The following is a 23,539-nucleotide window of genomic DNA, read 5'->3' on the forward strand; positions in this document are numbered from 1 at the left end:
CACAACCTAAAGCTGTTGCTGATGGACCATTTTTAGGTCTTTAAGTTTCACAGTCAGTGTTGCTGCTTGAGGCCTGACACAATGGAGAGGAAGCATGTTTTGTAGAGCCGTCTTCAGAGCCTCACATTAACACATTTTTGATACTGTTGTTGGGTACGAAAATATGCTGCCCCAAAATATGATTGAAAAGTTACTGTCTCAGAAGGGACGATTATATCTGCAAAGGAAATTTTCATCTGTGAGAGCCTCTCTCCTCTCTACCACTGAACCACATCCTAAGAGACTCTTTTTTAAAAAATTATTTAAATATGGACAGAATGCCTTTATTTTATTTGTTTATTTTTATGTGGTGCTAAGAATCAAATTCAGTGCTTCATATGTGCTAGGTAAGCACTCTGCCACTGAACTACAGTCCCAGCCTTAACTCTAAGAGGCTCTTAATCAATAATCAAAGCAGTGATTTAAATGGGCATAAGAAATATTACCTTTGTTTAAGGTGCTTTTTCTGGCCATCTTGCCTTTATTTTGCATTTATTTATTTATTTTTCGCAGTGCCAACAAATGGGATCCTAGCACTCCACCATTGAGTAACACCCACAGCCCTAATATTCTTGTCCTAAGTGGGACTGTCCCAGTCCTGTTTTCTTTGTTTCAGAGAACAAGAGTTTTAAACCTGGAGTTTAAACTGTCTCTTTGAGATCTTCTGTAGAGATTCACTCATTTCTCTGGATTATCTCCAATGAACTTCTCCTAGGAAGATACATATGTTATTGGATATATAGCAGACATGCATATTAGTAAACTTTTATTTTTCTTTTGTTAATCTGTTGTTATAGTGGGTCCCATTTAAGAACTATGAAAAGAAGGAGATCTATTTGTATCTTGCTATACCTGCATTTGGAAGTGGGACGAGGCAATAGATAACTTACTCATTGGAAACCTCGATTGTAGCACAGAAAATGATACCCCAAATGTGGCACTTTGGAGCGATACTTTCCAATAAAAGAGATTGAAATGCCTCAGAAACATCCGTAGAACCCAAATCTCCCTGACCTACTGACCTTCTCTTTCCCCAGAAGTACAGGAAGGGGCTTTTTCTGAAATATCCCTAACTAAGAGAAATTTCTCTAGAAGGAAAGCAATTATTTTGAGCCCTTGTCCTGTAATTTCACTGATCACTATCATATATTCTTCTGAGGACTGCTACCTAAGAGGCTCCATCTGCATAATGAGACTCCCTTTGTTCATCATGCACTTCCTCCCTTTCCTTTCCCATAGCTTGTGTTGCCACCTGCCCACTAAAACCCTCTTCTTCTTTCCGTAGTTCAAAAGGCTATTTAGGCTTCCACCATCTGGCTCTTCTTTGTGTCTCATATTTTGTTTGACTCCCATGCACATGTACACACAATAAATTTGTGCATCTTCTACCTTGTTAGCCTGTCAATTGTCAGGTTATTTCATAGGCTCAAATATTGAACCCTCGGATAGTGAAAGAAAAATTCCTTCTGAGCCTATATCACCATGATGTAGGAAACGTGAGTCATTGTCTCTATTTACTAATCAGATAAATTGAGCATAGAAAAACTAAGACTTTCTGTGGAGAGTAATTTATTTTAGGGAATATACATCAAGTGGTTATTATGTGCTAGGTATATTATAGTCCTGAAAGGTGAGCATTATTTTTATCCCCATTTTAAGATGAGGAAGCTAATGCCCAGAGAAGTCAAATAACTATCCCAAGTTACACAGACTGGCTCCAAAGATTCACTGCTCTGTATGCTACAATCAGGAACAAAGTCCTCTGGCTTTTGAGGTTAATCTTCTTTCCAGTTAAGTTAGATAAATGAACATGTAGTTATCTACTGAGTATCAAAAGATGTTTACGTTTCTGTCTGGGGAGGAAAAATTACCTTCTACTTTTCTAGGTACTTTGGCTGATCTATGAAATCAATTGACATAGGACAGAGAAACAGGAGAAAAACAAAGTTAAATTAGGTATGTACAGAGTGGAGCCCCCCCCCCCCCCCGAAACAAGAGGAACTCAATGATTCACAATGATTCAGACTTTTTATGTCATCTTGAGCTATAGAAAAAAAGAGGAATTTGGGCTTTTGGGAGATGGAGTGGGGAAAGTCCTCATTAACATGAGGTGATGGGGAAAGAAACAAGCAAAGATCAAGTTTGTGGTGCGGATTTAAGTTGATGCCTTCTCTACTGATTAGGAGTCTTTTTTTTTTAAACTTTTTTTTACACTTTTTTTTTCACCATATCTTCATCTTGTTTATTCATTTTTATGTGATGCCGAGGATCAAACCCAGTGCCTCACATGTGTGAGGCAAGCACTCTGCCACTGAGCCACAAGCCCAGCCCTTGATGAGGAGTCTTTAGTGGATTATTGCGTCTTCTCCTCCTTATGCAGAAGACACACTTTCAAATGAGGATTTCCTGAATAGATGTAATACTCTCTTATAAAAGCATAACTATTCTGAGCTTTTGCAAATGCAGTTTCTTAAAACAACCAGCTTAAAATAATCAATATGCCAAAGACACATATTTCAGGGTGGTATATTCTAGTTTTCTACAGTCATATTTCAAACTGTTGTGTCTTAAGCTTCATCAGTACCTACTCTATCAATTCTATCAACCTCAATAATAAGCTGAGAGAGATTCTTTAAAGACTAATTAAATTTATCTGGGAATAGTGCAGCATCGAAGTGGGAATACACATGTCATTGTAAACTACGAGTACGTTCAAAGAAGTTGAGGCCAGGGGAAGTTTTTAAAGGCAAAAATGGGAGGCTTACATAAGATATTTTGAAACAATTATCCTTGGCCACAAGGATTAATAACAAGGATGGCGCCAGTCTGAGATTGAACAGACAGTTACTGGGTGAATGTCCTCACAGAAGTATTTTTCTGTGTAAGATTGTGGTGGCCTCTGTGCAAGATTGTGGTTCTGGTTGTGGCTTTTGTGGTAGCTACTATCAGGCAATCATGCATGAAAACTGTTCTTTCATTCCTCCTGGTTAAATTTTTTTTTTTTTTTTTTGGTAAGGGTTGACACAGTGACTCCATTTTCATTCTAAGAACTTCCACGGTTCTTACCAATCATACTTCTTGCATTGGATCTGCTGTTGGTTTTTTAAGTGACCCCTGGCACAAAAGAAAAATAATAGCAATTTACTTCTATTAGGAGCTGAATCACTGGTAAATGAAGTCAGGAAGTACCAAAGCTTTGTGTTGCAAGCCATATTCTTTTAAAAAATATTTATTAACATAAGATTTATTGCTTGTCTTCTTCAGAGAGAAAATAAGGAAACCAAACACAAATGTGGTTAGGATAAAAGGAATGGAAAGAACCTTATGCATTTTCTATGATGGGGTTTTGGAAGAGGACCTCACCAGTTTTTTTCTCCTTGATGTTCTTGTTCACAAATGAAACAAGGTTGAGGATAACTCCTCATCAACCAAGAGAAATAAGAGGGGTGTGTTAACTTTGCAACTATGATATAGGGTACAGATAATCAGCACAGTGATGTCTCACTTCTACTTTGATCTGCATTCAATTGCTGCAATTTTAGAGCATGAGCTAATCTTGCTGTGACTACTTATAAAAGAGCAAACCATGAGCTTCTAAAACTTCTCTTCTATTGATTCATTTCTTCTTAAATAAAGTGCAAGTCTTAAAAGATGATGCTAAAATTTTTAATCATTTCAGGTTTCTCAGAGATATCTAACTTTTTGTTTTTTTCTGGTTAAAAAAAAATCAGAGAAAACCAAACATGACTTACAATGTCCATGTTTGAAACAGAGGTATCAATATTGTTATTCGTATACTCTTTTCTCCTAGTAAAATATTTACTTTTTTTTTTTTTTGGTATAATGAACTCAAGCATTTCTTTAACCAAGACTTTGGGATGTTTTGCTTACAAGAATTGCAACATATGGTTTTCCTCTTCCACTTTTTAATATTTTGGTCTCCGGTGATTCCACATACAAAAGCTTCCTTCCTTTAGCTGGAGTCCACAAATGAAAGGCTTTTCTTTTTCTGATTGTAGATTAGCCTGCCAAGAAACAAACATGAACTGGAGAACATCACTTTAATTTATTGATGGGATACAGATGACAAGGAAGTCTGTCCCCTTCTAGGCTTTTGGGAATGCTTCAGGCTGACCCAGCACAGCCGAGTTCATATAGCAAAGACAGGCTTTGCCAAAAACCAAAGCCAATAGTCATTGCAAACCTCTGAACCAAAACATTCCTTTAGTGCTTGAATTTCCCTATAATTTGTGTAGATTCCCTTTTTGTCAATGAAGCTAGCAGTGGATAACTAGCTTAGTGCAATCAGACAAAACAACTGTACCATTCATTCAGTAATTAGATGATAGCCGTAGTGCATGCTTTATGGTTTCCGTTCTTCATTCTTTCCTTTCTTTTCAAGTCCTTGGAGACAAACTCTGGGATGTTTGGCAAAGCAGAGGCCCTTGTTGAAAAATATCCTGTCCTTTTTACTTTAGGATTGCTAATAAGTTCTATTCTCAGAGGAAAAACATTAGATGCACACAGCAGGGGTGGATCAGCCAAGTTCTTTTTTTTTTTTTTTTTAAAGTTTAGTTCTTATGTATATTACCTTTTGCATCACCTTACAGTTTTGCTTTACTTAAAACCAAAAAAGTGTTTACTGTTTTTATATCTAACAGCATGTGAATGAGTTCGATATTCGAGCTAAATGCTTATAGCAGATCTTACATAAATTGCTTTTTATACTTTAGACATAAAATTTTTTATGAGAAGTGAAGCAGAGATATAAGGATAGGAGAAGTAAATGGAGAGTAAGGCTGTGTGATTTGTTAATCTGTTTTGAAAAGTAAATGGAAGATTAAGTCACTGCACGTTAATGTTAAATTGGGCTAAGAATTGTTGTGTTAGTACTATTGCTTATTTTTTTCCAAACTGGTTTCTTAACTCACTAGAACAAAAAAAAAAGTTTCCATAAGAAAACAGTAATGATATTTCCATTTTTTTTCCTTCCCTTTAATGCCTTTAAAATGTAAAGATGTCACATCTGCCAAGTTGGTTTGCTGGCTGCTTTCACTGAATTATCTGGCCCTGTTAGTCAGAAATCTTGGTTGCAAGCAACACAGTTTATGCTAACAGAAGGATTTGAGGCTGCTCTATCTTAGGACAGCAGCAAAACTCTCTTGAGGGACATCTGAAATGAGGGACCCTGGTCCTTGTCAGCATATTCTTTTCCTTTACTCATGCTCATCTCTGATTCTTATTTGGCTTGACTTTTTCTTTCTTTTCTTTTCTTTTTTTTTCTTTTTTTTTTTTTTTTACTGGACCACTGGGAACCACAGCTAAAATATGGCTAATGAAATTTTCAGCCTCAATGACAGCTGTGAAATAAAAAAAATATGAAAAAGACTAGGTTCCTCCCAACTCCAGATTACCTAGGAAAGTATTGGGATTTGGCTAGCTATGGGCATTTTTCTTCTCTTAAACCAATCACTTTGAGCATTGAAATAAGACATTATAACTGATCCAGCCTAGGTTGCAAAACCCATCCTTGACCCTGAGACCAAGGTCAGGGTCCATGTATCCAGAATGAGGGAAGAATAAAAATGAGAGCCATTAAAATTTTCTGTCTTTGTCCCTTAGTTTATCCACTGAAACTAGTATTTGTCATTTGGCACTGCCACCAGTTGAGACATTGAAATTCTTCTCTGAAAATATAGTAGAACTGAAAATGCCAAGTGGATTTCAATTGTAACATTGGGAGGCAGGAGATGGTCAACTGAATTACAAAAGAAGTAGTGTTTATAGTTCTTGACATATGAGCTCAAGAAAATTTTATAATTATATTGAGGTTAAGCTCTCCTTCTACTCTAAGGATCATTTTGAAGAGTTTGTTTTTCTAAGTATTACTCCATAGGATAGTATTACTTATAGTACATTATTGTTCAGTAATAATCTGATTTTTCTCATTACTAAAGTGGAAAACAGGTTGGCTTAAAGCTGAAGGGTATAGGGTGGAAAGGGATACATAAAACCATTGCCTTGCTCTACACCAGGGTTTGCACAATTTATTTTTTTTCTGTATATGGTAAAAAAAAAAAAAAGATTTTGGCTTTGTGGGGCATTCAACTTCGCACTTGAGATGGCCAAGCAACAATAGACAATATGTAAATGATGGGTGTGATCATGTTCCAATAAAACTTTACTTACACATGCAGGGTGTGTGTGTAAGTTTATCAACCCTGACATGCACAGTGCATGTCAAAGAAGCTCATATAGTGAAATGTCAAATAAATTTGATGTTACTTGCATTTAGAAGCGTTCTCAAGTAATTTAAGAATTAATTTATAGAAACCGTTCGATAAGTAGTTTGGTTATTAAATACAGTAAATAGAAGTTTAAAATGGTAATTCTTGAGTAAAAACAGCCACAATTAAAGTATTTTCATTATTGAAAAGTGTTTTCAGTTGCGCTGCTTATTTTATGTTAAAAAGTTTCTCAGGATTTTGAGGAATGAACATAGCATTCATTGGAATTCAAATCTAATATGAATCTTTGGAATCAATGTGTTTTTCACAGGATGTGGGCCTATCTAACTTCTTGCCTGTTTTACTTCTGGGACAGAATGGTTGCTGGCAACATATGTTGGGAGCAAATTTCTTCTTTTATTTGTAATGCTTGCAGTCATGAGAATATGCCATTATTACTTGACATTTGAAATATGTCTCAATTGAAACATGAAACTTTTTATGAGCTGAAAAACTTGGAAAACCTTCAGGTAGAGGATTATATTTGTAATATAACATTTAATATTTCTATTATATCCCTTTTTGTTTAAGCACTTATTAGGTAGCTATAAAAAAATCACTTTGGGACCAATCCTGATTTGCTTCCTAAATGTGATGATTGTACCAAATAAGAAAATGAATTTTCCGTATTTTTTAAACTTTTTTTTAGTTGTAAAATATCTTTGTTTTATTTATTTATGTTTTTATGTGATGCTGAAGATTGAACCTAGTGTCTCATGCATGTGAAACAAGCACACAACCACTGAACTACAACCTCAGCCCATATTTTCTATATTTTGTTAATTCTAAGATGCACATATTTTGACCTCTCTGAAGTCAAGGTTCTTCTAATGATGGATGATATCTTACAAATTGCTGTCTGCCAGGTTTGTAGTCATGACACAGTTGTAATTACGTTGAGTGAAAATGATCTCTAAACCCTCTCTTGGAACATTATGATAGGATCCAGATAGTCAACATGAAAATTCATGGTATGAAGACCAGTAGAGGAAATTCTGAGATGATAGTGGAGTGCTTTTTTGAAGAATGTGCATAGCATTAACCTTGAAGCTGCAAAAGGGTCTCATGTGGAAAGTGCATAGATATCAGTGATGCTTAATCAAAACGTGAGTCAAAAAAGCAGCCTGTTACCATTTAGATGTGGTGTCCTCCAACAGCTCAGGGGTGAGACAATGCCAGAAGGTTTGGAAGAGAAATGATTGAGTTATAGCCTTAACCTAATCAGTTAATTAATCCCTGACAGGATTAACTGAGTGGGAACTGGAGACAGGTGGGGTGTGGCTGGAGGAAGTAGTTTACTGGGGGTATGGCTATGGGGTATATATTTGTATTTGGCCAGCGGAGTCTCTATCTTTGCTTTTTGATCATGAGGTGTGCTGCTTCCCTCTGCTATACTCTTCTGCTGCGATGTTCTGCCTCATTTTGCGCCCTGAGGAATGGAACTGGTAACTTAATAAATCTTTCCTCCTTGACAGTTGTTCTGGTTGGGTCCTTCATCTTAGCAGTGAAAAAGCTGACCAAAACACATTCTGTGAATGTGAAAAGTAGTCTGAAAATACCTTACTGATTTATTTTGCTAATTTATTACTTTTAAAAAAATGTATAAGGGTAATATACAATAAAATCTGTATCTAAAGTCTAAAATAATCTCTTCTGAAAAGTATTAAAAATTCTAACTGATAATAAGGCATTGTGTTATAGTTTAGTTGGAAACTTTTTTCTTATTTGTATATAATATAATGATCCTTTCTACAGTTGATTATGTTAGAATGCAATGATACAAAATTATATGTGTGGCCTGGGGATATAGCTCAGTGGTGAAGTAATTGCCTAATATGTGCAAGGTCTTTGGTTTGAGCCCCACTATAGCAAAATAATAATAATAATAATAATAATAATAATAATAATAATAAATAATATATATATATATGTATATAGATGGCAAAAAATACATACACACATATATAATATTTAAATTAATGAATGCCAACTTTGCTTCTTATAGTTGAAGTGATAATTAAATAAAACTTTACTGCTCCTACTAAAGACAATCCAGAGTTAATCCATGCTAACTGAAAAAAACATGCAACTACTTCGTCTAGAAGCTCATTGAATTCTCACTGACTCCTCTAAAGCAAACCTTGACTAGACACAGCATGAGCACTTAACTTCAGTATCATGAATTCAGCACCAAATACTCATTAACAAGCTTCAGGATCAGATTGTGACCATCATCATCTGTTTTAAGTTTAACATACTCTGCCAATGAGCTATATACCTAGCTTACGATTTTTCAGTATTTTTTTAAAAACTGTTTTATTTATTTATTTATCTATCTATTTATTTATTTATTTATTTTGGTAGTGGGGATTTAACCAAGGGACACTCTACCACTGAGCTACATCTCCAGCCCTTCTTATTTTTTTTTAATTTTATTTTGAGACAGTGTCTCAATAAGCTTCCTAGGGCCTCACTAAATTCCTGAGGCTGGTCTCAAACTTGAAGTCCTCTTGTCTTGGCCTCCCTGGTTGCTAGAATTACATGCAGGTCACATCATGCCTGACCTTTAAATATTTTTGAAAATTTGTTGGAAGTATATTGTAATGAAATCCTTATAGTGACAATAAGAATTCAATTAGTGATGGCTACATTGAGTGTCTTAACTTGCAGGTGTGACAACATTGATGATTTTGTACTTGAAAGATACTATGTTCATTGTCTCAGAAGAACATAGTTTGGAAAATAAGTGTTGTCAATATCTACTACTTTAGTTGAAATAGATGAAAATTTTGGGAATTGTGTATCTAGTACTTATTCTGTTGTTTATAATAGTAGGAAAGAGGAGAGATGTATCGAGGCAAAGACTATTAAACACAAGAAATGGGAATTGATCTTAAAATTTGTTTCCCAATGGCGCAAGTACTAGGATAAAATACGGTTTCTGAGCAGTGTCAGAAAAGCATGCTGTAGTGAGAAGGCAGAGGTGTGACATCATAACTTTTTTTGTGTGTGACATTATAACTTTTTGTTGAAGCCCCAGACCTATTAAAAATATAGAATATTGGGACACACAAAGGGTGTTTTTAAGATATTAAGAATGTGCCACACAGATCCTCTTTTTCAAACCATGGGACTTTTAGGAGTCTTTTTTTTTTTAAACTTCTTTTTTAGAGAATTTTTTTAATATTTATTTTTTAGTTTTTAGTGGACTCAACATCTTTGTTGGTATGTGGTGCTGAAGATCGAACCCGGGCCTCATGCATGCCAGGGGAGCGCGCTACCGCTTGAGCCACATCCCCAGCCCTAGTTTTAGGAGTCTTAAGGGCGATGTCATCTAGCAGGAAGCTCAGGTAGAGAAGAGTTTACCACGTACAAATCTGCAGGTATAGATTTTTCTCAGAGTTAATCCCATTAAAATCTACAAGAGATCTGCATAATTTTTAGGAAAAAGTATTTCACCAGAACACTACCATCTTGGACTCAAATGGAAAGAGTGCAAGATGAAAGGAGGCTGTCAGATCCCCAAATTCCACAGCAGTAAGTAAGATTATCGGACCACTCATGCAAACTTGAAACAGGAAGTGGACCTGGAAGCTGGGAAGGTGCAGTCATATTTGTGTATGTGATACACAAAGTAGAAGCCATAAGAAAGAGGGAGTGGTACTTTCTGCTAAGGTTATTTCTAGGCCTTGAAACACACACAATAAAGGAGCTCCCAATATCAGCCTGGCTAGATTTCAAAACTGTATGGATCACTGATTCCTTTCATCTTTCCATTTTTTTCCTTTTATAAAAACACACGTCCATAAGCTATTATGCTCTGCATTCTATTTTGGGTATGTTGAAGGTAGATAACTTGTTTCTTTAGTTTTATAGCTCCAAAATGGAAAAAAAAAATTGTGCCTCAAAACCTGTATTGAAAGGATTATTCCAGGAACTTTATCTGTACCTGGATTTGATTTAGATGATAAGATTTTGGTTGTTGAGCTTTGTCTGCAATGGGATGAGATTCTTAAAACCTTGTTTTTCATGTGGGAGGAACTTAAAGAATTGGGGATCACAGGGAAGATGGTGGTGACAGAATTTAAGGTCCACCTACATCATCTCCACCTCCTGGTATTCATGCCTTGAAGTATTCATGTCTTATTTACACAAGACCCGATATTGCTCCTAAACCACAGAAAGTGGTGAATGTGATAGCATTTATTCATAACCTGAACACGATTACAGAACAGTGTCTCTCACCTGTCTCAGTGGTGTTTCTTTCTCACAATTATTGGTATTGGAAAAGCAAGTTGCCATGAGTCTTACAGATATGATATACCAATAACCTGAACCATCTTGGAAGTGGACTTTTTCTCTGTTGAACTTTTTTTGGGAACCCAGCCCTGGATGCAAAAAAAATTAAGGTCACTATCTTCTTGCAGCTGAAATTGTTAATTTTTTCCAGTTTTCTCTATACCTGGGTGTTACTGCAATGTAAATGAATTCCCCAAAATTTATATGTGGAACACTTAATTCCCAATGCAACAATGTTGAGAGGTGGGGCATGTAATAAGCAATGGGTAGACTAATGTTATTATTGAAGGAATGGATTTGTTATCTTGGGGAGTGGGGTATATAAAGAATGAATTTGGCCTTCTCATTTTTCTCAACAGTATGATACCTTCTACCATGTATGACACAGTAGGAAGGCCCTCACCAGATGTGGTTCCCCGGATCTTAGACTTCCAAGGTTTTGGAACCTTGAATCAAATAAATTTCTTCCTTTCTTTTTATAGTTGGTGCATTAAAAATATACATAATAGTGGGATTCATTATGCCATAATCATACATGACACAACTGTTCAATCTCATTTTACTGTACCTCCCCTTTCCCTCTCTTTCTCCTTTCAATATTCTTGCTCTACTCTAATAACCTCTTTTATTTTTTTGTGGTGCTGGGGATTGAACCTAGGGCCTTGTACAAGTTATCTCCAGCCCACCCTCTTTTTTAAAAATAAAATTGTTTATTGTTGCTCTTTGCCACTTGGTAGCATTTTACACACAGGCTTTGATCTTCAGAATACCCTGGATTCAGTAGAAAAATCTTTTGAATAAAGTTTTGTACAATAGAAACTTCTCAGCAGTCAAAATTTAGTGTGTAGAAAAATACATGCAAAACACACTTTTCTGAAAACACTTAACTTTGAACAAAGCACCAAATTACACATTAGCAGTATGACAAACAGCATTTCAAGTCCAACAAAAGTAGTCATCATAAAAGGTATAAAAGTTCCCTAATTTCACTAGGAACTCTTCACTTTTTTAAACAGAAAACAATAAAAAATATTGTCCACAAACAATATCCCAGGTCTACGGCAAGTTTCAGAAAGTCCTCAACTTCATGCTTTAATAGCAACGAGGTGAGGAGGATCAAAATCTGGAATGTGACCTGTATCTGCCACAACTAACAGTAAGGAGAAGGTAACACCTTCTGCCAGCTGACTCGGCTGAAGAGATGAGCTGGGTTCAAAGGAGCTGACTGCAACAATAAACTAAGAAAACTGCAAAGAAACCATGCAACCCATGAACATGAGTTTTGAGGGTGGAGCTGCTCTGCGACCCCCAGGGTCAGCCCTCTGCTGGATAGGTCTGGAAGGAGCAAAAGTGAGAGAGTGCACCAGGAACCTCTCTATTTACTGGGGGAAAAAAATATTCAATAGAATATTCCACCCAAATAAGGCAAGGGATAGGGTTTCGAAAGGTGGAGTCTTGCTTGGTGATGGCTTGTGGTCAGCAGATTGATTGACATTTTAGCAAGTCACACCCATCTCAGGTGCTGTGTGGGGTCACAGGCAGAGGGAGAGGCCCAATCAGCGTGCCAGGCCAGACCAATCCCCTTATATGCTCAAATGCGCATAGCTCACACACACAACCCATGGATGGCTCCACACCTTCTGTAAACCTGATCCTGGTCTTGAGAAGCTCTCCATCTACCTCCCCCTCCACCTCCTCTCTGTATGATATGCTATAGTAGTCCTGATCATCATAGCCTACATCATCATATCCTGTCATAATAATCCCCACGATGTGAGCTGCCATAGATTGATCTTCCATGTAAATTCCTGGTGTTGGGTATCTATGGTCTTTTTGTTATAGAGAAATCAACTCTGATTCTACCTCTATCAAGCTCCATTCCACTGGCCCGTTCTTTAGCTTCCTTGGCATCATCTACATTTTCCAAATATACGAAAGCTAACCCACTTGAACGTCTGGACTGCTGGTCCTATACAAGAGACACATCAGTCATGGGGCCATATTTAAAGAATACTTCGCTCAGATCTCTTTTTGTGGTCCATAAACTCAACTCAAACACTCAACAGTTGGGGTCAGCATTTGCCTGATTGCCAACAGGGTGTCTTCGAGGAGATACGGGAGAATAACTGTGGCTGTGCCTCTGCTATGATCTCTACCCTAAGACCTAGACTGGAACAGCTATCGGAGCAGGACCTTGTAGAATGCCTCCGAGAGACTCGGTGGACCTAGACCTAGATTCAGATCTCGACCTGGACCTTCATCTGGAGCACTTGGATTCTTCCTTGGTGTGAGACCTTGCAGGGGTATGCCTGGCAGATTTCCCCGCCAGTGAGTGCTTCCACTTCCTGAAGCAGGAGGGGATTCTTCAGAGTAGTGCTTTCTCATTCCAGATCTTCTTATCTGAACTTCATTTTTATTTATTTTTAAAATTCTTCTGTTTCAAATTCTGACTTCTTTGATCTTGCCCATTGCACACATATTGCTCATCTAAGTAGGACTTCTGGTCTGATAGTTAGAATGCATTCTTTCATTTGTTTTTCATATTTCAGCTTCACTTATTCCTGAGCTTCAAATACTCATTTATTAAAATTTGTCAAATGACAACTTCAGCATTTTCCTTCTTCAACATTAACCTGCTGTCTGCCTTTGCACCTGGCTCCTGGCTGACATCGACGCTTGTGGGGCTACAGTCCAAGTTGCCAATCTCTTGTGTCCTCTCTCTGGAGGCTGTGCCGCAGCCTCATAGGACTTTGGGGTTGCCCAGCTGCTCAGAGCTGAAACGCTCTGCACCACTTCCACATGGGCTCTTTTTTACTCTAATAACCTCTTGTCTATTATTATTTCAACTAGTACATTATAATGATAGATACAAGCAAGATTCATTGTGGTATATTCATACATACCATAACTTCGTAGACTTTGTTCCCCAGCACTACCTCATGCCTCTCCCTCTTCTCTCCCTTTCAATTCCCTTCCTCTACTCTAAATTTCTGTTCATTATTAATTATCTAGTCTTTGGCCATCTGTTAATAGCTGCATAAAATGGGCTGAAAACTGAAAAAGAGAAGAATTTCTCTGCCCTTCCAGAATCCTGTGTGACAATTCAGTTTATAATTGGATGTCATTCAATTTTCATCCCTGGTATTTCTGGCTAAGCTGATGGTCATGAATAGAGCACCCCCCCCCATGTCTTTTGGTTGGTGAGTGCTGATTTGTTCACTGTTGCATACAAAAGGAAGCCCTTCTTCCTACAGGGACATATGGAGATTGATTCATCAGATCTGTGAAGTTTCGCTTAGCACCTTGTGGGTTGGAGTATAAGACTTACTGATGTTATGTGGGGAACGCATTTGTTTCCTTTAGTTTTGTGAGTCAACCATAAAATTGTGTCTATTTTAAAATAGGAATCTCCTTTGTTTTCTTGGGTTCTGCATATTTTGCAGTTCTGAATTTGTAGTTGTCAGCGAAATGGAAGATCAAAAGACCCTAATGCTACATTGATTCATGCAAGTGAGGTAGAAGATTGAATTAAACTGTACACTGTGTGTATATTCCCTTGGAATGACATGCAGAATTGGGGAATTGCCATCATGTCATGTCTCTGGCCTTCTTTATGCCACATTTCTGCCTTTTATTAGGTACTTCCCTTTTGAATGGTCACATTCCACCTAATGTGCAGTCAGCCCTCCTTGTTTGTGGGTTCTAAATCCATGGATTCAACCAACTGTAGGTTGGAAATATTTGGGAAACATTTGCACCTTTACTAAACGTGTACAGACTTTTTCTTCCTTTTCATCATTCCCCAAACAACAGAGTATAGCAACTATTTCCATGGCTTTTGCATTGTATTAGGAATCAAAAGTAACCTAGACATGACTTAAAGTATACAGAAAATGTGCATAGATTATATGCAAATACTATGCTATTATTTTTATATAAGGGACAGTAGCTTCTGTAGATTTTGGAATCTGTGGAGCTCCTGGAACTGAACCTTCTGAACGATTCTGAGGGATGGTTGAACATTTTGCTGATGTAAAATCATGGAAAAATATGTCTTCATTATTAGACATAATTTTTTCTTTATTATTTTCCAGAACTTATTTTTCAAAAATATACTTGCAGTGTTCCCCAACCTGGCTACTCTCTATCCTTTGAGAAGGGTGGTTGGCAAGATCTATTACCAGCCTGAACTTGGGGTGATGTGAACACACCCTGGATTTGAGCAATATCTGCACGTGGAAGGAACACTGTTCAGTGTTTTCTCTTCTTCTACTGCCCTTGACCTTACTCTTCTCATCTCAGAGATCAAAAAGCTCTGAAACAAAGAGGTTACAGCTATTGCACATGTAAGCCTACGGAGTCAGTAGGTAAAAATTTTCATTTGAAACCTCCTCCTTTGGTCTGTGCCAGATTCTAAACCATCTCCTACAACAAATTCAATTTATTTAGAAAAATAAGCAGTTCCATGCCAGGAATCTTGCATTCTCCAAACAGTGAAGCAGCATTTACCTCAGATCTAGCCTCTGAACTAAGCCTGTGCTTGCCTCTAGCACAAAATAGTATCTTTGCCAAGGACCTAGTTCCAAATTTTCTCTCAGCTATTTCTCTACAGACTCAAACAGTAGCACAGGTGGTCACTAGGAAGAGAGAGACAATGCATATTATATAAGAAGAGTGAGTCCAGAGCATCAAGGTGAGGGCCACACCTCAGTGGCTTCTCTTGATATCTGGCTCTGGAAGTCACCTTGGGTTTTTCACCTTTTCAAAATATTCATCTAATTTAACAAAAGGTACTTGTAATTGTTTTCACGTTATAAAAGATCTAGGCACTTGTTGAAGGAAAGTTGAGAAATGAAGAAAGGAATGAAAACAATACATCCACTGTTTTACAACTTGAGATCGACACATCAATAAGTTCCTTTTCCATGATCTAGTCTACTTTAGTATTTGGAATCTCACCACAGACCATTCTTGAATTATGATGGCACAACTTATTCCTTGATTTTACAAAGATATAAAAGTGATACAACTAGAGAAATCACACTTCAAATTTTGATTGTTTCCCAAGTTAGCATTATGTGGTGGGATGCTCTTTGGTGAGAGTGGAGGGTTCCTAATGGGCTGAAGTTCCCATCAACCACGGGGTCATGGGGTAAACAACCAACACTCCACTGAGTACTGGTTGTTAGAAGATGATGCTGGTAGGTGAGGCGTATCCACTGCACTTCCTACTCACTACATTTGAAAATTACAATGAGCTTCTCAGGATTTAATGCCATCCTAGGTGGAGGGGCACCCATGCGTTTACAATGCCATATGATGCTTCATTCACTTGATATTCTATCGCCAGGTTTTCCTATTCACTAGGAAAAATTAATAAATATTTAAAATATCTGCATTACATCCCATCATTCCAAAGAAGTATTAATTCTTCATTAATATATTTAGTATTTACATAATTTTGAGAGTTTATTATACTTGAATTTTAATTATAAGTCCACATCCTAATAATGATCAACAAAACTCTATGTAATTTGGTGACTGGGAATCTCTCTGATTTCATCTCCTATTACTCTGTCTCTTCTCATTCTTTTTTGGTCAGATTATTCTCTCCCTTGGTAGTGGAACTTTCTAGTCTCTTTGTACATCAGGCATTTGCTCTTGCTTTTGGTCTGAAGTGTTCTTTCCCAAAAAGCTTCACAGTTGGCTCCCTCACCTTCTTCCATCTTTGAGTAAACTTGACCTTCTCAACTCTTCTTATGGCAACACTAAAATTTCAACTCTCAGACTGGTTATCTGCTCACCTCTTCCTTCCTTCCCTTCCTTCCTTCCTTCCTTCCTTCCTTCCTTCCTTCCTTCCTTCCTTCCTTCCTTCCAATCTCCACAGTATCTGTCATCATCTAACATGACATTTTTTTATGTCTATTTCTTTTACCCTCAGAATTTAAGTCCATGAACACAAACTTTTCTCTTTTGCTACTTCTATATTCTTGATGCATTGAATAAGATTAGATTCTTAGTGCTCAATTAGTATGTGTATAATCAGTGAATTAAAAATACACACTGCTGTAAAGGTGTTTATGAATTGGGCTACCATCGTTATGGGATACTTTCTTAAAATACTAGAAGTGGAATGGTTAGATTAAGGGTTAGGAATATTTTTTAAACCCATAATTTTTAGGTAGTTTCAATTATTTTTGTTGTGTATGTTATATTTTGTCTATTATTTTTACTTGGAAATTAGTCATGCAGAAGTAAGTTTCCTGTAGATATTTTTATATTAGTTTTATGTTAAAAATGATTAGTTCAAACACCATGGTATACATATTTTTATCTTTATAACAATGTAGATTTATAGGGAGAAATTGGTATAATTCATTGTTTGTGTTACTAATGAGAAAGAGATGTAACACCATGTACAGAATAAATTCATTATATAATGATAACAAACTACTATCTACTTTTTCTGAAAGAACATGATTTGATATAAATATTTTTTCCTTTAATTTTTATTGTTGGTTGTTCAAAACATTACATAGTTATTGACATAGCATATTTCACACTTTGATTAAAGTGGGTTATGAACTCCCATTTTTACCCCGTATACAGATTGCAGCATCACATCGGTTACACATCCACTGATTTACATATTGCCATACTAGTGTCTGTTGTATTCTGCTGCCTTTTCTGCCGCTGGCCGCTGCAGCAAACTAGCTGGGGGGTGACGAATAACTTGTGTACGTTGATACAGCAGGAGTAGGAGCCATTTATTGTAGGGCAACAGAGCTATTTATACATTTTGCACAGCTTATCTTAATTAGCATAAACTAGATACATCAATCAGCCAATAAGGAATCTCCACACTTAATGGCTCACTTTTGTTACTTCTCAAACCACTCCCTCTGACATTTTGCCAGGCACCATCCAGACTTGTTTACGAACTCTAACATTTGTCTGGCAAAATACCAGGTGTTATTTTTGACTTATTTACAGACCTTAACACTTTTCCATCCTCTACTATCCCCTGTCCCCTCCCCTCCCATCTTCTCTCTCTAACCCATCTACTATAATTCATTTCACCCCCCTTTTTTCCCCCTTTCCCCTCACTTCCTCTTGTATATAATTTTGTATAACCATGAGGATCTCCTTCCATTTCCATGCAATTTCCCTTCTCTTTCCTTTTCCCTCCCACCTCTCACCCCTGTTTAATGTTAATCTTCTTCTCATGCTTTTCCTCCCAACTCTGTTCTTAGTTACTCTCCTTATATCAAAGAAAACATTTGGCATTTGTTTTTTAGGGATTGGCTAGCTTCACTTAGCATAATCTGCTCTAATGCCATCTATTTCCCTGCAAATTCTATGATTTTGTAATTTTTTAATGCAGAGTAGTACTCCATTGTGTATAAATGCCACATTTTTTTTATCCATTCGTCTATTGAAGGGCATCTAGGTTGGTTCCACAGTCTTGCTATTGTGAATTGTGCTGCTATGAACATCGATGTAGCAGTGTCCCTGTAGCATGCTATTTTTAGGTCTTTAGGGAATAGACCGAGAAGGGGAATAGCTGGGTCAAATGGTGGTTCCATTCCCAGCGTTCTAAGAAATCTCCATACTGCTTTCCAAATTGGCTGCACCAGTTTGCAGCCCCACCAGCAATGTACAAGAGTGCCCTTTTCCCCACATCCTCGCCAGCACTTGTTGTTGTTTGACTTCATAATGGCTGCCAATCTTACTGGAGTGAGATGGTATCTTAGGGTGGTTTTGATTTGCATTTCTCTGACTGCTAGAGATGGTGAGCATTTTTTCATGTACTTATTGATTGATTGTATGTCCTCCTCTGAGAAGTGTCTGTTCAGGTCCTTGGCCCATTTGTTGATTGGGTTATTTGTTTTCTTATTGTTTAATTTTTTGAGTTCTTTGTATACTCTGGATATTAGGGCTCTATCTGAAGTGTGAGGAGTAAAGATTTGTTCCCAGGATGTAGGCTTCCTATTTACCTCTATTATTGTTTCTTTTGCTGAGAAAAAACTTTTTAGTTTGAGTAAGTCCCATTTGTTGATTCTAGTTATTAACTCTTGTGCTATGGGTGTCCTATTAAGGAATTTGGAGCCCCACCCCACAGTATGTAGATCGTAGCCAACTTTTTCTTGTATCAAACGCCGTGTCTCTAATTTGACATCAAGCTCCTTGATCCATTTTGAGTTAACTTTTGTGCATGGCGAGAGAAAGGGATTCAGTTTCATTTTGTTGCATATGGATTTCCAGTTTTCCCAGCACCATTTGTTGAAGATGCTATCCTTCCTCCATTGCATGCTTTTAGCCCCTTTATCAAATATAAGATAGTTGTAGTTTTGTGGATTGGTTTCTGTGTCCTCTATTCTGTACCATTGGTCCACCCTCCTGTTTTGGTACCAGTACCATGCTGTTTTTGTTACTATTGCTCTGTAGTGTAGTTTGAAGTCTGGTATCCCTATACTGCCTGATTCACACTTCCTGCTTAGAGTTGTTTTTGCTAATCTGGGTCTTTTATTTTTTCATATGAATTTCATAATTGCTTTATCTATTTCTACAAGAAATGCCTTTGGGATTTTGATTGGCATTGCATTAAACCTATAGAGAACTTTTGGTAATATCGCCATTTTGATGATGTTAGTTCTGACTATCCATGAACAGGGTATATTTTTCCATCTTCTAAGATCTTCTTCTACTTCTCTCTTTAGGGTTCTGTAGTTTTCATTGTATAAGTCTTTCACCTCTTTTGTTAGGTTGATTTCCAAGTATTTTATTATTATTTTTTTTTTGAGGATATTGTGAATGGAGTGGTTGTCCTCATTTCCATTTCAGAGGATTTGTCACTGATATACAGGAATGCCTTTGATTTATGCGTGTTGATTTTATATCCTGCCACTTTGCTGAATTCATTTATTAGCTCTAATAGTTTCTTTGTAGACCTTTTTGGGTCTGCTAGGTATAGAATCATGTCAGCTGCAAATAGTGATAATTTAAGTTCTTCTTTTCCTATTTTTATGCCTTTAATTTCTTTCGACTGTCTAATTCATCTGGCCAGTGTTTCGAGAACTATGTTGAACAGAAGTGGTGAGAGAGGGCATCCCTGTCTTGTTCCAGATTTTAGAGGGAATGCCTTCAATTTTTCTCCATTCAGAATGATGCTAGCCTTAGGCTTAGCATAGATTGCTTTTACAATATTGAGGTATGTTCCTGTTATCCCTAGTTTTTCTAGAGTTTTGAACATAAAGGGATGCTGTACTTTGTCAAATGCTTTTTCTGTATCTATTGAGATGATCATATGGTTCTTATTTTTAAGTCTATTGATGTGGTGAATAACATTTATTTATTTCCATATATTGAACCAGACTTGCATCCCAGGGATGAATCCTACTTGATCATGGTGCACAATTTTTTTGATATGTTTTTGTATCCAATTCGCCAGAATTTTATTGAGGATTTTTGCATCTAGGTTCATTAGAGATATTGGTCTGTAGTTTTCTTTCTTTGAAGTGTCTTTGTCTGGTTTATGAATCAGGGTGATGTTGGCCTCGTAGAATGAATTTGGAAGTTCTCCCTCTTTTTCTATTTCCTGAAATAGCTTGAAAAGTATTGGTATTAGTTCCTCTTTAAAGGTTTTTTAAAACTCTGCTGTATACCCATCCGGTCCTGGGCTTTTCTTAGTTGGTAGTCTTTTGATGGTTTCTTCTATTTCCTCAATTGATATTGGTCTGTTTAGGTTGTCTATATCCTCCTGACTCAATCTGGGCAGATCATATGACTTAAGAAATTTATCGATGCCTTCACTATCTTCTATTTTATTGGAGTATAAGGATTCAAAATAATTTCTGATTATCTTCTGTATTTCTGAAGTGTCTGTTGTGATATTGCCTTTTTCATCCCGTATGCTAGTAATTTGGGTTCTCTCTCTTCTTCTCTTCGTTAGCATGGCTAAGGGTCTGTCAATCTTATTTATTTTTTCAAAGAACCAACTTTTAGTTTTGTCAATTTTTTCAATTGTTTCTTTTGTTTCGATTTCATTAATTTCAGCTCTGATTTTAATTATTTCTTGCCTTCTACTTCTTTTGCTGTTGTTTTGCTCTTCTTTTTCTAGGATTTTGAGATGAAGTATGAGATCATTTATTTGTTGTTTTTTTTTCTTTTTTTAAGGAATGAACTCCAAGCAATGAATTTTCCTCTTAGAACTGCTTTCAATGTGTCCCATAGTTTCCGATATGTTGTGTCTGTGTTTTCATTTATCTCTAAGAATTTTTAAATTTCCTCCGTGATGTCTTCTATAACCCATTGATCCCATTGATCATTCAGTAACCTATTCTTCATTCTCCAAGTGATGCATGATTTTTCCTTCCTTCTTTTATCGTTGATTTTCAGTTTCATTCCATTATGATCAGATAAGATGCATGGTATTATCTCTACTCCTTTGTACTGTCTAAGAGTTGCCCTGTGACATAATATATGATCTATTTTTGAGAAGGATCCATGTGCTACTGAGAAAAAAGTGTAACTGCTTGATGTTGGGTGGTATATTCTATATATGTCAATTAAGTCTAGGTTATTAATTGTGTTATTGAGTTCTATAGTTTCCTTATTCAACTTTTGTTTGGAAGATCTGTCCAGTGGTGAGAGAGGTGTGTTCAAGTCTCCCATGATTATTGTATGGTGGTCTATTAGACTCTTGAACTTGAGAAGAGTTTGTTTGATGAACATAGCTGCACCATTGTTTGGGGCATATATATTTATGATTGTTATGTCTTGTTGGTGTATGGTTCCCTTGAGCAGTATGTAGTGTCCCTCTTTATCCCTTTTGATTAACTTTGGCTTGAAATCTATTTTATTTGATATGAGTATGGACACTCCTGCTTGTTTCCGCAGTCCATATGAGTGATATGATTTTTCCCAACCTTTCACCTTCAGTCTATGTATGTCTTTTCCTATCCAATGTGTCTCCTGTAGGCAGCATATTGTTGGATCTTGTTTTGTGATCCATTCTACTAGCCTGTGTCTCTTAATTGGTGAGTTTAAGCCATTAACATTAGGGTTATTATTGAGATATGGGTTGTTCTTCCAGCCATATTTGTTTATTTATGTTACTAAACATGGTTTGTTTTCCTCTTTGATTATTTTTCCCCCCTTTACTGTACTACCTCCCACTGTTGGTTTTCATTGTTATTTTTCATTTCCTCTTCCTGTAATGTTTTGCCAAGGATTTTTTTGAGAGATGGTTTTCTAGCAGCAAATTCTTTTAACTTTTGCTTATCGTGGAAGGTTTTAATTTCATCTTCCATCCTGAAGCTTAATTTCGCGGGATACACAATTCTTGGTTGGAACCCATTTTCTTTCAGTGTTTGAAATATGTTATTCCAGGGTCTTGTAGCTTTCAGAGTCTGTGTTGAAAGATCAGCTGTTATCCTGATTGGTTTACCCCTAAATGTAATCTGCTTCCTTTCTCTTGTAGCTTTTAAAATTCTCTCCTTATTCTGTATGTTGGGCATCTTCATTATAATGTGTCTAGGTGTGGATCTCTTATGATTTTGCACATTCGACATCCTGTAGGCTTCTAGGATTTGGGATTCTGTCTCATTCTTCAAGTCTGGGAAGTTTTCTCATATTATTTCATTGAATAGATTGCTCATTCCTTTGGTTTGGACCTCTATACCTTCCTGTATTCCAATGACTCTTAAGTTTGGTCTCTTTATGTTATCCCATATTTCTTGGATGTTCTGCTCATGGTTTCTTAACAGTCTTGCTGAGCTGTCTATGTTCTTTTCAAGTTGAAATACTTTGTCTTCATTGTCTGATGTTCTATCTTCTAAGTGTTCTACTCTGCTGGTAGTATTCTCAATTGAGTTTTTAAGTTGGTTTATTGCTTCCTGCATTTCTAGGATTTCTGTTTGTTTTTTATAACCTCTACCTCCCTGTATAGTTGACTTTTGCTTCTTGGATTTGTTTATGTAATTCATTGTCGAAGTGATCTTTCATTGTCTGATTTTGCTGTCTAATGTCTTCCTTGAGACTCCAGATCATCTGAAGCATGTATATCCTGAATTCTTTATCTGACATTCCATCTGCTGCAGATATTACCTCTTCTAACGTTGAGTTGACCTGCATTGCTTGTGGTCCTTTCTTTCCTTGTCTTTTCATACTGTTTGCGTTTCTTTCTGCTTGGTGAAACTGTTGTGTTATTGAATTTTCCCCCTATATATTTATATTGCTCTTGTATAGTTGGAAAGTCTCCCTCGCAGGCGCGGCTGGCGGCTCTGCCCCTACTCCAATTGGGGCAATATGCCTATCATGCTGGCAGGCCGCTGGGCCTGTTCTGCCAGTCGGTAGCAGGTCTGCCTACTTTGTAGGTGCAGGCTGCTGGGCCTGTTCTGTTTGTCAGTTGCAGGTCTGTCTACCTTGCAGGCGCGGGTGGCGGCTTTGCCCCTTCCTCAACCGGGACGATGTGTCTACCACGCTGGCAGGTGGCTGGGCCTGTTCTGCCTGTGGGTCGCAGGTCCGTCTACCTTGCAGGCACGGGGGGCGGCTCTGCCCCTCTGCGGGTTTCTGGGCCTGTTCTGCCAGTGGGTCGCCTTGATTTAAATATTTAATGCAGAGGTCTGGCTCACAGACCAAATCTAGCCTGCCTCCTGTTATACTGGGATACAACCAAGTATATTCTTCGAGGTACTGGCTATATCCTCTTTAGCATGCAATGACAGAATGATATCACAATGGTGAGATCCCAGAATAGTAGTGTGACACTTTACTTTTCATGTGTCATGACAAGTTATTGTATATATATCTGTATCAAAAACAGTGTTGGCCCAGGGCATGGTGGCATACATCTGTAAACAACTTGGGAGGCTGAAGCAGGAGGATCACAATTTTGAGGTCAGTCTTAGCAA

General features: G+C 37.2%; 1 pseudogene; it reads right to left on the reverse strand.

The window, feature by feature from the left end:
- Positions 1 to 12,231: 12,231 nt before the first annotated feature.
- Positions 12,232 to 13,010, reverse strand: LOC113190767 (transformer-2 protein homolog beta pseudogene; annotated as a pseudogene).
- Between the last annotated feature and the right edge of the window lie 10,529 nt (positions 13,011 to 23,539).

Source organism: Urocitellus parryii, chromosome 2 (assembly GCF_045843805.1).
Source record: "Urocitellus parryii isolate mUroPar1 chromosome 2, mUroPar1.hap1, whole genome shotgun sequence".
Taxonomy (NCBI): Eukaryota; Metazoa; Chordata; class Mammalia; order Rodentia; family Sciuridae; genus Urocitellus; species Urocitellus parryii.